The sequence below is a fragment of the Anopheles coluzzii genome, chromosome 2 (genome assembly GCF_943734685.1).
Source record: "Anopheles coluzzii chromosome 2, AcolN3, whole genome shotgun sequence".
NCBI lineage: Eukaryota > Metazoa > Arthropoda > Insecta > Diptera > Culicidae > Anopheles > Anopheles coluzzii.
Window position 1 is genome coordinate 93762543 of NC_064670.1, and position 15863 is coordinate 93778405.

Here is a 15863-nt window from a genome sequence, read left to right on the forward strand (position 1 = left end):
TAATAATACAGATCTGTTTTTAATCAGTGATGAGATTAGCAGTTGAATGTACTTTCTCTTCACGATTGCTATCTTGCATTGAACTTATCTTCTATAAAAAGTTTGAAATCAAGATCTTGATGGAATTACAATTAATCAAACGAATTAGAGTAGAATTTCAAAGATTAGAAACGCAGAATACTTTTTCACAGGCCAACGAAACGTAAGTAGCCTCAATTGATTTAGTTTTTAATTTGTAAAGCCCTAAAACAGCGATGTCAAACTCATTTGACCACGCGGGCCAAAAAGGCTACTGTAAATAGTAGCACGGGCCGCAGCCTAGTTTTTGTATGATATTACAGGCGGTCCCCGAGATACACGGTACCTCTTATACGCGGATTCGGAGATACGCGGTTTTCAAAATTTGACAGTTCTTTGAGCAAATTGTACTGATTTGACACATCCATTGTGAAATACCAAATAATTTCCGTATTGATCGAATGTAAAATACCATTTACAAAGGTTTAAAACTGTTTAATTCATTAGAAACATATCAAATAATTCATTTGGTGGCTAAAACCACCCCCTACTTGCAAAATTGCACGAAAATTAGTGATATTTTGGCTGGAAATCACGAGATTCGACTTACGCGGAAATTCGAGATACGCGGTATTTTGCGGCCGTTTTCGGTCCCCATTAACCGTGTATCTCGGGGACCGCCTGTAATTGATACAAGAGGGGCGGTCCCATTGTACAGTCGTCAACTCGAACGACTCAATAACATGCCCGTCATGGGTTCAAGTCTAGAATGAACCGTCTCCCCGTAACAAGGATTGACTTTATTTATCCGGCTCCGAGGTAATGAATTAAGTCTTGAGAAAGCCTGTAAAGGCCGGCATATCCTCGTAAGACGTTACGCCAAATAGGAGAAGAAGAATTGATACAAGAATCAAATCGTTACCTGTTATTATCATTTTATTATTGGATAACAGCTACGTTAGAATAGTTTAAACTTTGATGTGAATAAAGAAAAAAAAGTGTAGCATATTATTTTCAATTGGCCATAGCCCTCTAATACTTCCAAAACTTGCATAGCTCGGTGTCTACTAACAAGATTTAATACGCAAAAATAATGGCAAAAACAGCCCATGACGAGCTTTGCTGACTTGATCCAATATGGAACTGTAAATTTTGTGTTGATATTGGTGTCATTTTGGTTATCAATACTTTTGAGCTGGAATTGATTGTAAACAGCATTTACGTACGTTAGAAACAGTGAATTCTTAGTTTTGATGTTATCTAAGACTCATTAATTACTAAATATAAGTTTGTCCAGTCCAGTCCGGACTTCCGGACAAATCTTCATTTGACAGCCGGGGAGTGCAAGGTGTCACACAAGTAATAACCTTAGTAACCGTTACTCCCTTCATACCAATCTCAAAAGAAATCCTGATTCATTATGGCGACAAAAATCAGAGTCATTAGCCCACCTGTCTAGTGAGTATCTACTTACTTACTTACTTATTCGGCGCTACAACCACTTTGCGATCTTGGCCTGCCTCAGGACCGCTCACGGTCTCGCGCCTTCGTCTGCCAGTCCGTTATCCCGGCCTTAATGGCGGACGCCTCCACGCCATCTTGCCACCTCAATTTGGGCCTATCACGACTCCACTGTCCTTGTGCACGGCCTAAAAAGACTTTACGGGCTGGGTCGTCCGTTTCCATATGAGCAACATGTCCAGCCCACCGGAACCTGGCGAGCTTTACACGCTGTACGACAGTGAGGTCGCCGTACATGTCGTATAGCTCGTCATTATAGCGGCTCCTCCATTGTCCTTCCACACATACGGGGCCAATTATCCTTCTGAGCATCTTCCTCTCGAACGCGGCTAAGAGGGTTTCGTCAGATTTGGACAGTGTCCATGTCTCAGAGGCGTATGTGAGTACTGGTACTATATAGGTACTATATAGTCCCATAGGTACTTCGTCCGTCGCGACAGGTTCTTTGAGCTGGACTGCTTTTTCAGGCTGTAGAATGACCGGTTGGCAGCCAGCATCCTTGCGCGCAACTCAGCTTCCATGCTGTTGTCGTTGCTGACCTTTGACCCAAGATAGGTGAATTCTGGGACGACTTCAAACGTACGTTCACCTATCTGTACATCACGCCTACGTAAATTCTGATTATTTATTGGTAGGCCCGCTGATGTTGCCACCATCAGTTTGGTCTTTGCCTCGTTTATCTGCAATCCGAGGTTCTCTGCCGCCTGCTCGATCCCTTGGTAGGCTTCTGCTACCTTGCTAGTGAGTATCTAGTCTCCTCATAAAAAGCTTGAAATTGTTTCTAACATTCTATCAAAAGTATCACGTGTTTTTGCTGGCTGACACCTGATTATAGCTGATTTCCAAACGTTTTGCAGAAGTACAATGTTCTAAGCTGCACTCATAACTCTAAACAGGGGTTTGACCTTTCCCAAAAAGTGTAAGAGTTTGCGTATTTGATTCCTGTTGGTCGATCGATTTGGTTAGGATGTCTTACCAAGTATTTTACAAACAGAAATTGCTCGTTTGAATTACCAAATATCTTGATTGATTGCTTAAAAAAAAAACAAAAAAGGTAAGGGTAATATACTTTCGAACATTCACGATTCTGTATGAGTTTGAAGCTAAAATTCGAGTTGTTTCTTTAAAGAATTGTTCATCAAATATTTGTTGCTTTTTTTACAATTTTTTTCACCATTCTACTTAAATTGGCCACAATTTAATACTCATTTTCATAAAATTAAATATTTTTGGTTATTCTTCTATAACTCAAACAGTTTTTGTAATTCTAATCCTTTTTATGCATACAATTTACCTTGACAATTAGTAGAAAACCCTGTGAAGTTGAACATCTCTTCATATTTCAGGTATCCGGAATGGACTGACATGTACTGTAGAAGTCGGAATGGTTCTTCAAATAAATTCTGGCTCAAGCGGTCGTGGGCCACACCCAAAGACCTGGCAGGCCACCAGTTTGACGTCTCTACTCTAAAGGGTCAATCACGTGTCTAGAAAGTCATTCGCCAAACAAACTAAGGTATACTTTTGCATATCAAGTATAATGCACAGGGACTTTGTCTTAGTACTCTCTACATACAGTCAGTCCAAAAAGTATTCGTCTAGCTGAATATTTTGCAGGAAAAGGCGAATTATGGCCGCAATAGGCAAGGGGTGGTAAAAGTAATCATGGGGTTTGATGAAGGGACTATCAATGCACACGTACTGCTAAAAATACGCATTAAAATAGTGCAATAGCAACTAAATTATTTGAAAAACTAAAAAAAGTTATTTGATTGGTGTGCAAAAAGTATTCGTCTATCAGGCTTTTGGCGTAATATGCGTATGAAAACAAACGTTATGGAATCAAAAAATGTCCTGATCTTGTTTCTTATTGCATTTATGACTATTGGTGACTACTTGCACAACGCAAGAACTCATTTGAACCTTTAAAAAGGCGTATTTTTGATACACTCATCCTACAAGACTTGTTCCCATTATTCTCTGGTAGAAATATTGCATTTCCGGACTGCGTGGCCAAGTTCCATTGAAAAAAAGGCATCTGATATCATATTGAGAGTCTACTAAATCATTTTCATCAGTATGGTTTCAGCTGGTTTGGAGTTTCGGGCAAATGACAATGCCCTGTATGTTCTCCAGCTCGACTGTTCTTGAAACATGTGATACATTTTAAGTAAAATTTCTCAGAACTGGGACTCAAAGTACTTAAAAACTGCATTAATATGTTTCACCATCTCGTCTCTTATCATTTTGAATAATTTTTCTAGCTCACCTTACCTCACTGAGCCCTAGTATCATGACTTCATGATGCTACCGTTACACGAGATTTTGATGTTGCATCTTAGTAGACTGTTTTCGCTATGGTAGACGTCGGCCGTATGACCTTGGCGATTTAAACATGTTTTAATATGTTAGTAGAGCCTAATTTGAAATAAATTCCTGAATTATTTGATGCACCTTAACAGATTTGGTCCCTTTTTGTGTATGGTATTATTCAAACAAAACATGATTGTAACAACTCACTCATTCAAGCTATTACATGACCAGCTACGATGAAATGCAGCATGACCCGTCAACTAAATGTGACCCATCTCTTTTCCTGATCTTATTGGCCATCATAAAATGCACTTATTCCTGGGTAAGGTTTGATTTTTTGGACATTAAACCGCTTCTATCGTTAGATTAACCAAATATGGCTGCTTACATGGCAGTTTGTCACACAATTAGTATCAGAAAAATGGCCAAACTCTGATCAAATGAAGGAACGAGGCCTACCACATATTTTGTAACCTTCAAAAATGGGTAGGATAGGTTATGCATAAGTTAAAGATACGATTTTCGTCATCATGCTTCAATCATTTAACTCCCCCGCCTTTAGTGCCTCTCTGACCGCTTGAAGTGCAATTGAAACAACAGAAATGCATTAATTTAGAAGGAAGTCACCAGCAGATTGATAATAATAAATTTAATTCACGTCTACGTAGTGTTTGTCCAGTGTAGATAATTAAAAAGCTAGATGGACGAATACTTTTTGCGCGCCCATCAAACGACTTTTTTTAGTTTTTTATGTACTTTGGTTGCTATTGCACTATTTAAATGCTTATTTTTTTAGCAAAACGTGTGTATTGATTGTCCCTTTATCAAACCTCATCATTACTTTCATCGCCCCATACGTAATGCGGCCATAATTCGCCTTTTTCTGTGAAATATTCAGCTAGACGAATACTTTTTGGACTGACTGTATATTTAAGCCGACAATACCTATTTGCTAAAATATATTTGATCACTAGTTCTTAAATCGAGCTTAGTAAGAAGCCTAATGAAATAAAGCTCACGCCCGGATATGACATTGGCTGGCGATAATTTCAATTATCATCCACTTTCTACCGTTGTTTTTTTTTGCCATGAAGAAAGGCTCAGTGTAAATGAACTCCTCCTTAATACTCAATTGACTGTGCGATATTACAAACAATATCATCAAAAGCGCATCAAAGCGGCCCTTTATTTGTCTTCTACTTTCGCTCCAACTCCAAGACAACCATTGGAGCGTGGTGGTGGCTGGCACCCGATACGCCAGCGCTCATCACAAAGCTCATCAAATGTCGACCGGCGCTCGGTTCTCGGCGTACGCCCATTTTCGTACGCGTAGCGCCGGGAAAAGTAACCCCGCCACGGGTTCGCCGAAAATGTAACTGCCGAAAATGAGCTGAACGTTGCCTCCGGGTGGGGCCTGTGTTTGGGGACGTGTCTTTCACGCGCCTCCAAACATTGCGTCGCCCGCACCTTGGATGGCCACGGTGCTGGCTGTCGTAAAAATCATCGCTCGATTGGAAGCCCGTTAAACCGAGGAGGGGTGCTCAACCAACTGGACACGACGGTATGGCAGTGGGCGCAAGCAAAATCGCCCCATCGCCCCCGTGTTTCACCCCCTTTTCCAGTTGCGCCGGACACCACCCGGCGGGTATGAAGATGAGAGAAGAATCGCTCGAAATTGGTTTTATTTGATCAATTTAAATTTGAAATTAATTTCAACTTACTTACCCGCGCGCGTTCGTTCGGAAAGAAAGCCGTGTCTGCTGTCGGTCGCGGTGCGTCTCATGCCCGTTGTCCGGATCCTCCCCAGTTGCCGGTCCACCACTGACTGAGCTCCACGGTGCTTCCGGGTGGGTTGGTTGGACTACCGGAGATTAGATTTTTTTTCATCATTCCCTCCTACCGTTTTCATAATTTACGTTGCGTTTGAGTATGGCGCGTATTTATGCAAAAGAAAAGACAGCCCATCCCAGCGCGAACGGGCCCGCCCGGAAAGGTCGTTCGTCCGGCTACTGCGATAGGAATCGCAGAAAGGAAGGAAAGTTAGACCAACACGTAAACGGAGAGAGCGCGTATGCAGACTGCGCGGGAGCGACAGACGCGGTGCAAGTGAACCCAAATCAAAGCATACTACGATGATTCACATTACACCTTAGATACACCTAGAGATTGGCTGGCAGGAGGGGATATAAATTATTTTTCGTTTTTTCCTTTTAAACCACCTCCTGCTCTTCCTCCTCCCCTTCTCACATTGCTTTGAAGAAAAACGTGAAATTGTTCCCCAAAATGGATTCCCGGCAGTGCGAGGAGAACACTCCGTCCGCGCCACGCCACGCGTCTCCGTTTGGTACCGCCGGACGTGGTTTGAATTCAATTAATTTTCTATTTTAAGCCGCTTCTGCCGGCTTGCGTGACAGGGTCAGGGTGATGGGCGTGCGCGGTGTGGCAGGCGAACGAAACGAGAACGCCCCGCGGTTGCGTTTATCGTTATGAGGTACGCATCATTCAACATCAGCGCGAGACGCACGACCATCAACATTATTATCATCAGAAATGTGTGCCGAGAATCGAGCTGGTTCTTCTGCCTTCCCGCCGTTGTTGCTCATTTTTTACCCTCTCTCGTCAAATGACAAGTGTTTTCGAATGTAACTTAAAATGGGACAGCAGCAAGGTACTAAGTAAGGGGGTGGCACATTTACGAGGGAAATGAAATCGTGCGAATAACATCGTGAGAGAAAGGGGCACGAACAGGCGGGAAGGATATCAACCTGATGGTGATGCGCTGGTTTTAGTAAGCATCGGTAAGGGTGGTCATTATGTTGGCCTTATTTATGGGATTCTAAAGACACGCGTAGGAATGTAAATTGGTTTTACGAGTTGAAGCGTTTAATTGATCGGAGGGAGCGATTTTTTTATAGCCGGTCGATGAGTGAAACGTGCATGCATTTCATTTTTCTTTTTTATACTTAAAGTTGTTTGATTGTACTGCGTAATTACGTTTGAGTCTTGTAAACTAAAAACAGAAAGAATTGACATAAATGTAGTTCACATAAAATGTGTTAATTTGTTACTAGAAGTATCGTTTGCTATAATACAAACTTTACCTCCTTTGAAAATTCTCCAGTCAAGTATTTATAAGGGAAACTAACCTCTTAGTGGTACACAATTAGTGACATCAAAAATGCTCACAGAGGGCGCTTTAATCAGCAAAACGATAACTAGTGAACTGTTTGGCTGTGGTTGTTTAAATTATGAACTCTGCATTGAAAAAATATGTATTATTCACTTAGGAATCAGTAACATTAAATCTGTAAAACAACAAACCTATCTCACTCAAAGTTTGCATGCTTCCATCGAAAGTTAAAGACGCATGTATCCTTCTCAGATAAAAAAAGGCAAAATTCCCCCCACCCCCTACCCCATTGTTTACACCCGACAAAAACCCCCAAAACACCAACCCAAACTTGTTATCGTTCATTCTTCATCACAGCCGCCAGCATGCCGCGCAAAAGGAACGAAAACGAATCGATCAAAGCGCTCCAACTTTCATCGACGAAAACACGCTCCCGGACCGCAGACAGCAACCACCCACCGCTCCCAGCTCGAACCTGCCTCTCCCCCTCCCCCCCTGAGCCAACTAGGCAACCGCACAGCACAATGACAGTTGGGCGATGAGAGGACCACCTCAACAGCTCATCAATTAACTGACAGGCAAGCCAAGAACGAAAACAACAGCGGACAGCCCTTTACGGAACCGGCTACAGCTCACGCACCTTCACCTTGCTCATTTCTCATTCTCTGCTGAGCGAGTTGAGCGGATGAGAAGCGTTTCAATACACTCTCTCTCTCACACACTCACACACATGCAACTCTCTCACGCTTGCTGCGTTGTTTGGCATTGGAAGAGCAAAATGAAGGGGAAGTTGTTAGTGTTGTTCTACACCCTCCTCACCAAGCTCCTGCTCTCTGTTTCGTACGCCCACCTTCGGAGCGGTGAGTTAGTAGTTCGATGCCTGGACTCAATCAGGCTGTCCGGGAGCATTGCACTACGTCCGATGCGAAAGAGAGCGTAATAGAGAGAGAGAGTGAGCGAGAGAGCGTTCTCAGCACATCCTCGCGATTCGGGATCATGCGGTCGGTCGCTCGGCTCGTGCTAGTGTGTCTCAGACAGCGAGTAACCTTCCGTCGTTGCGGTACACTGCAACCGTGCTGCTGTGCTAGGGTCTGTTTTTTGCTCGAGTGTTGGCGATTTTTTGCTGCCCCCCTTTTTATCCCACAACCACACCGTCGTATCCCTGTCTCTCGCTCCTTCTCTCGTTGTTAGAGGGAAAGTTTGACAAGATTTTTCACCGCACGCCACCTTACGCAGCGGCTGCTGCGTGTACGCTCGAGGTGGGTGCAAAGATGTGTAGGGAAAATCCATGTTTCGTGCTGTGGTTAACAGGCTTATTCGTTTTTTTTGTTGCTTTGATTTTGTGCGTGAAAACAGTGCAGTGCCGTGAGTGAAAACGGTGAAACCACTAATCCTTCAGTGAACGCCTTTCGTCTCCATCCGTGGGCTAACGAACCCCATCAACGGGCAAATGAATGTGTCTCGTTCCAACGGCGCTGCTAAGGATGGGCAGCATTGTAAAGTGTGCAACTGTGTACGTGTGCGTGTGTGTGTGTGCGACTTTTATACACAGTGCGTTCGGGTCCGTTGACAGTTTGATAATAAAGTGATAAAATATTGTCCGTTGCCCCACCTTCGGGCGGAAAGGCGCAGAAGACAAGCATAGACGGACCGTCTGCGGTTGTTGCGTTCTAAAGTTGCGTGCGTGCTGGTTGGCAAAATAAAAGGAAGCAAAACACAAACCAGTGAAAAAAGGGTGAGGCACCACGGGCAAACAACAACAACAACACAGCAGCTGAAAAAAATCCACACGCAGCTCAACAAACTTTGCAACGAGCGACCACTCCGTGTGAAGCTTTTTATCCCCGTGTGTACGCATGTACTGGTGCTGCGGTGTGTGTGTGTGTGTGTATGTGTGTGTCTGTACGTGGATAAGTGCAGAGCGGAGTGTAGTCTTTTTTCGATTTCAAGGTGTGCCTGGGCACGGTTTTTAGACCGAGCAGCAATAAAGCAGCAATAATTATGGGCTGTTTCCAGTGACACGAAAAAATATTATGTTTAGTAAAATGTATCATAACGTTACTATCTCGAAGGATTTATTACTTATTTCTTTTCATAAGAAATTATGAAAACACTGCGTACACACGTTCAAACGTTACTGAATCTGTAAAACTCACAACACATTGGAAGTGATATTTTGTTGGTAGCCGATTTGACCGAAGAAGTCGACACTGCCCGAATCGGAGTTGCTGGAAAATACCAAAGGTGAACGCCACTCGCGCGCTCAGTGAGCAGGCGAGCAGTAAAATGGCTTAATAAATTATACACTTCCTCCTCCCAGCCAGGGAAAAACGGGCTTCGAAACAGCACTTTTGCGGGGCAATGGAGACGCCTGGTGTCTGCTTTGTACCGCGCTGCGAATGGGAAGTGGTGTACCAGACCACGCTGGTGCTGTACTTTGGGGGTGAAAATCTTATCATACCTTTAGCTCTTTGTACAATTGAAATAGTGTTACAAATGAAAAATATCATTCGCTTCCCGACGACACACAATCATTACAAATGCTTGCCAGGTAATGGGACGATAAACGGTGGCTCATATTTGAACGCCCACTTGGCATTGGTTTTGGTGGGGGTTTTGTTTCACAAAGTTACTGAACGCCCTTGTCTAGGGAGAAGAGCAGGGCAGCGTGTGTAAGGGCAAGCCCTTTCGGCCATCCAACCTTCCAAATCCACCGAGTCCACGCGCACTAGGGAGCAAAAATCCATCAAAAAGCAGTTGATTTACCGCCGATTTATCGTTTCACTCTAATGAAAGAGAGAGAGAGCAAGCGAGAGAGATAAACCGAAAGGAAGATTGAGAGAGTCAGTACGGGAGAGTTCTTTGCCTGTAAAACTCTCATCACTCTCATCTCACCGTTCGGCTGTGCTCAATCTTTCGGGACCGGTTTTTTTGCGCGACACGATGAGAAAAAGTCCGACTCCTTCAGACTCGTAAATTCAATACACTGCGAGAAATTGAGGAGTGGATGAGTATGGCGAAGTTTTGGGTGTGCGATATCGCTTTTCGCTTTTTCGACCGTTTTTCTCTTCTAGTTTAAGTGACAGCTTAGATAGATACTTTTGCTCTCTCCAGCAGAAGCAAGCCGATATGTGTTCCTTGTGCGGCTGTGTGTGTGTGTGTGTGCGTGTGTCTCTATGTGTGGGTGCGAGAGGCTTACAAGACAGCTGATGGGCTTCGGAGACAAACAGCGCCATCGTTTCGCACACCCAGGGAAAACCAGCCAAACGGTACGGATTATTTATTGCCCCCAGCTTGATACGGCTACTCCCGCTGGCTCGGGAGGTGTTCGGTTCCCCGTTTGCTTTACCCCTTCGTTTGTGTACGAGAATATTGTACGGTTTTGTTGTTCGGTTTTGGTGGTAGTGTAATGAGAGTTGAATGAATTTCGCCAACCGCCCTCTTATCCCACGCGATTCTCTCGGCTCCCTTTCCCTCTGGGGTTGTTGCTGCAGCACTACGACTCGCTTGCCGGTATCGACAAAAGAGCAAAAGGTCGACTGTAGGTGGCGTGATAGGAGGGACGGAGGACGACGAATGACGAGGGATGTTTGATGGAGCGGTATAATTGGATATGATAATGCAATGCAGAAACTATCGTATGGCTCAAAGTTTGTTTGCTGCTCAAGTTTCGAGACTGTGATATTAATTAGATCACCCAGTTTCGGCAAGGAGTAGAAAATTGAGTGGCTACAGTTTGGAGTAACTTTCGAACGTACTGCACGAATTGAACGATGATAGTTGGGTTTATGAAAATGGATTCTTTTGTAAAATGTTTTGACAACATGAGCATACTGAGTAACTTGATTGCTATGAACTTTATTTATGTAATACAAGTCTCATAGTCGTTTAAACAGATTTCGATGGGGACGCCTAGTACTTTGTAGAGAGGGGAGACGTCTCCATGTTTTATGTGCTTCTATCGCATAAATAATAGACCCTTTTTAATTTTATTCGAATGGTATGTTAACAGCATATACATGTTACCAATTGGAATTGTGATTGTGCTTTGGTTAGGTTTAAAAAATGCCAAAATTCCAAATGCCTCAATCAAATTATTTCAATTCATGGAGGCGCCCAGTATTCGGTAACAAAATGTACTGATAGCACACTTTGGAATTAATTTGGTATTAGTATATTTAATAATTATAATTTTGTGTATGATACTTTGAAAATATCATGATATTATATATATGCATAAAAAATGTTGTTTTACAACTTTTTATTAATATAAAAACATGAAAAGGACTTTACAACACTTAAAGACCAATATAATCCTATTTTATCTTGTTTATTAATATCATTCATTAAATCATTTCAATAAAAATGCAATTGTCGAATTGAAATAATATAATTTTCTTTGGTAATACCATTTATATCATAATAGTAGTAAAGATAGGCCAAGCTTGCAATTTTTAATCAATCAATCAACCACTGCATAGTGATCAGAATTTTATCATAAAAGTACGTGCTACGAAAAAAATTGAGACAATCGATACAATAATTATTTTGCAAATTTGTTCCCGATTGAACCCGTATCGCTTCACACTCAGGAAATTTCACACAGTCCCGCACAAATTGGCAGCTAACTAGCGCTTGTTTTTTCTCTTCAATCTACTTCCCACCACCCAAGGAATGGACTTATATCGTGAGCAATAAGCAAAACCATACACCGGTAAACCCCGGTGCTACCGCCTAGCTCTAGTTGATTGGCTTTCATCTGCTGTGCCGATCCGTTCGATTTAGTACGAATATGAAATGTTTGCCTGCGCTTGCCATTGTACCATGTTTTTGTTGGCCAGCTTATCAATGAAATCACCAGAGCTTCGTTCGGTTTTAACTTTGCAGGTTGGCACGATGCAACGCTTCACATGCTTTTGTTGTGACTTTGTATTGGCTTGGCCGCCGTGTGTTCTGCCTGTTTTATTTGGCACATCAGCTCAGAAGGTGAATATTGCTGTTGTTGTTGTTGTTGTTTTTTTTTCATTCGTTTGCACACTTTTTCCACGTGCTGGTATAGGAGTTTACCATCCAATTCCCCACTATTGAGACACAAACGACCGAAAAATCCAATCTCCATTGCCAAAACGAACCAAAATAGTCGACAAAAAAACCAAACCACCCAACAACCAACCCACTATCTCCGTGAAGTAAGAGTTGCAGTTGCTGACAAAAAGTGCGCGAAACAGATAACAAAAAAAGAAAAACAAACGCACAAAAATGAAAAACAGCAAACTCAGCTACAAACATTGCCGTGTCGGTGTGGAAAACAACGGCGCGTAAGCGTAGCGCTGGGCCGGGCGTACGGCTAAAATTAGAAACGGCGTGCACGCTGGGCTTGTTTGCCTATTAATACGAATCCGCAAAAACCCAGCGAAACAATGAACTATTGCAATGATCGAGGAAACGAGTGATGGAAAGGAGGGGGGGGGGTGAACTCCCGCTGCCAAAAAAAAAATCGGCCGCTTGTACTATTACGGTACAATGAATGAAAAGAGTTGGAAATGGTACAAGAGGCCAAAAGACACATGATGATGCGAGAAAGAGTTATTATGATGTGCGCAACGTTTCATGCGAAGTGGAACGATAAAATCGCACCTTTAATGTACCCATGTGTGTATATGTGTTTGTGTGTTTGTGCTAGGTAAATATTTGTATGAAACTCTAACCGGCATGGTGACAGACACTAGCGTAATTGGTTTAATGCACCGGACAGATGTTTGCAAAACGTTTGATGAATTTTTGGTGTTTTTCTTCACTTAAACGATTAAAAATCGATCGAATGGTTGAATGACGAATGGCAAATCAAATATTTTATTTCACAATGTAAAGAAATGTCTCGTATAGTTATAAAATTCAGTCTCTTTTAATATCAAAAGTATAACTTAATTTTTCTAGCAACATTCTTTTGTGCAAAAACGAACATTTCTTTCACTCTCTCTCTCTCCAAATTTCCAAATCCAAATTTAACGCATTGAATTGCATTTTAAGCCCAACCCACCCAGCCTCGGCACCCTGCAGGCATAGCACATCCACTGCATTGTTAGGGATGCGTCTTCGCAATGCATAAATTGAGCTAAATTATGCACCTGAATCGGGCTCCAGGAGTTCTAGGACGATCGGTCCTATTGCGAAACGGTGCACCAGCTCAAACATTTGTCCTCTGTGTGGCTTCCAATTTTACCTGCACCTGCACAACCCTTTTCCCCTACTTTCCCCTTTCCCCATTCAAGAATGCGGGAGTCCAAGCCCTACTGCGCGGGAAGAAAACTTTCCACAGAAAGGGAAGAGGAGGGTCTCATAATTGAGCCCTGGGCGAGCTGCTAGAAACTTTTCATCGATTTGTGCTGCAAAGAAGCGAGTGCATATTGTGTTAAAGGGAGGAGCGCGGTGGTTCACAGGAATCATGGGATCATGAATATGTATTACGCTGCCTGTTAACGATAATTGAATTCATTTTCTCGTTGGAACGGCGTGCCCACCGTTGCCTTCTCTACGAAGAGAGAGGGGTAGAGTATGTTTGAAGAGGGATTTAAGTTCCCCGGAAACGAAACGAACGAAGGGTGGTACACTCCCGAAAGGAATGGAAAGAAAAAGTGTGGCCATTTAAATCGACTCATCGTGCAACCTTTTATCACCTGACCATCAAGCGTACCATGAAGCGGGGTGCGATTAAATGCGGTTTCCTCCATATGGTGGGCAGCGATATTGTATCATTATTCATAACGACTCCATCGTCTTGTTTTTTTTTAGTGTTGTTTGCTAGGGCAAACAGGTACCCGTCCACGGCTTTTGGGCCGATTATCTCCCCGGGTTTGATAAGCACACATTCGGGGGTGGTTTATTACGGTCACACACAGGGACACACACGCACACTCACACATGCATATATGCATATAAATTTCCCATAATGCTAGAAGCTGCTCTTGTCGCTTTCTTATCTACGCTGAGCTGTATTTATATGAACACACACACACATATGATACTGTCCCGCCTAAATCGAAAGGTCACGCGGTCGGTTCATGCAAGAGCGAAGGTTTATAAACCCTTCGGGGCGTTCGATCTACCCCTTTTTCCGACCCCTCACTCTGAATCCGTGAACGCATGGTGCACACGATCGATGAAGCGAACGATGAAGCGTGTCCGTTAATGGTCCGCACGGTCCCAGTGGGATCCGATGCCCGCGGTGGAATTGATGGATGAAATTTTCGGTTGAATTTTCATGCGGAAAGAGACCAAAAAAGGAGGGCAGGGATGGGATTGATGGGAAAGACGCGTGGCGGAGGACACAAAGCATATTTGCGTACAGGATATATTGCCATTTATTGAACTCTTAGCGTTCAAGACAGGGTACAGTGGGCGAGGGTAAATGGGACGAGCTCGTGCAAGCTTTTCTTGAGATTTATCTTTCCATTCCCGTACCGGTACCGATTTGTGAGGGATGAGGACGACCAAGGGGAGGGCGGGCTAGGGAGTGCGAAACGTAATGAAGAGTCGAGACCGAGAAAATCCCATTTTATTGGAGCTATTTCGCAAGTATCAGGGTCGCGAGAGTCGATGGAATGTGACAGGGAGCGAGTGCGGCAAGAAGGGATAGAAATCGAAGCCATGACGTCATTGTTAAACGATGCCTTGCGAATGGAATGGTTTGAATTGCGTCACTGCTTCGGGTGGGAGTTTGGCTCCTAGAAGAATTTAGGGATGGTAACTTAGAATGTTGTTGGAAACTGGCCATTTATATTCATTTTAGTTTTGTTCTACTATATATATTAGTTTTGTCATTTTTTTAACAACTTGCACTTGCCCATAAGCATAGCTTTTTCCTGAAAAGCATTACTGAATTGTTACCGTAACCAGTTTTTCTGACAGTAACTGACAGAGGGTGGCAGTAAAATAAAAATCTTCACCAAACTGCCACTTGAAGTTTTCCTCGACAACTTAAACAGACCACCGCCAGCCACTCATCTTCACTCCCCTTCAATCCAGCAACCACCATCATCAGGTCCGACCCCAGTGCACCATCGGCAATCGGCAATTACTGTCAACACGTCTCCGGCTTAAAGCTGCAGGCGATCGGAACCGAGAGAAAGAGCGAGAAAAAAAACCCACTAGCTCGGCCTTTTGCCCCGCTGCTAGTGCTCCTGCACCCAAAACCGTGCCAATAAATGTCTCAATCACTCTCGCGTCCAACAACGCGCCGGCAGTGTTTGCGGAACGGTTCGCGGAAACTTCAGTTGTCCACCACCGTTTGCCGCCACCTTGGATAGCGTCCTCCTGCTGTCTGTGTGTATGTGTGTGTTTGTGTGTATTACAAAACTTTACCAAAGAAGGAAGGTGATAATTCCTTTCGGCTGCGAAAGTGCCAATAGCACATGTGTCCAAGTCTCACCGCCCAAAACGGACGAAGGAAATAAGGAAGAAAAGAAAAGTGGAAGCCGAAGACTACAAACATGGGGATCGAATGCCCTAGCGCCAACCGGGGGAAAGCAGTAACACAAATAACAGGGAAAACGCTTGGGAATTCAATTCCGGAAAATCCCCTTTTCTTTTGGGAGAGTAGAGAAACGGGAGGGGGGGGGGTGGTAGGGTCGAGCTGCTGTTCCATTCTTTTCTGCCAAGAGAGCGGAAAGACATGATTTGACCGGATAGATAAGACATAAAAAATAAATATTACCTTCTGGTGTTGTTTGCGGGAGGGTGGGTGGTTGTTCGAGGGGATTCAACAGACAGGCAGGAAGTACATCGGAAGCTGAAGAGAAAAGTCCGCGCAGAAAAGATGCGAAAAGGAAGAAGAAGCGTACAATCACGGGAGGATGTACTTCTTGCCTACCACCGGGAAGTC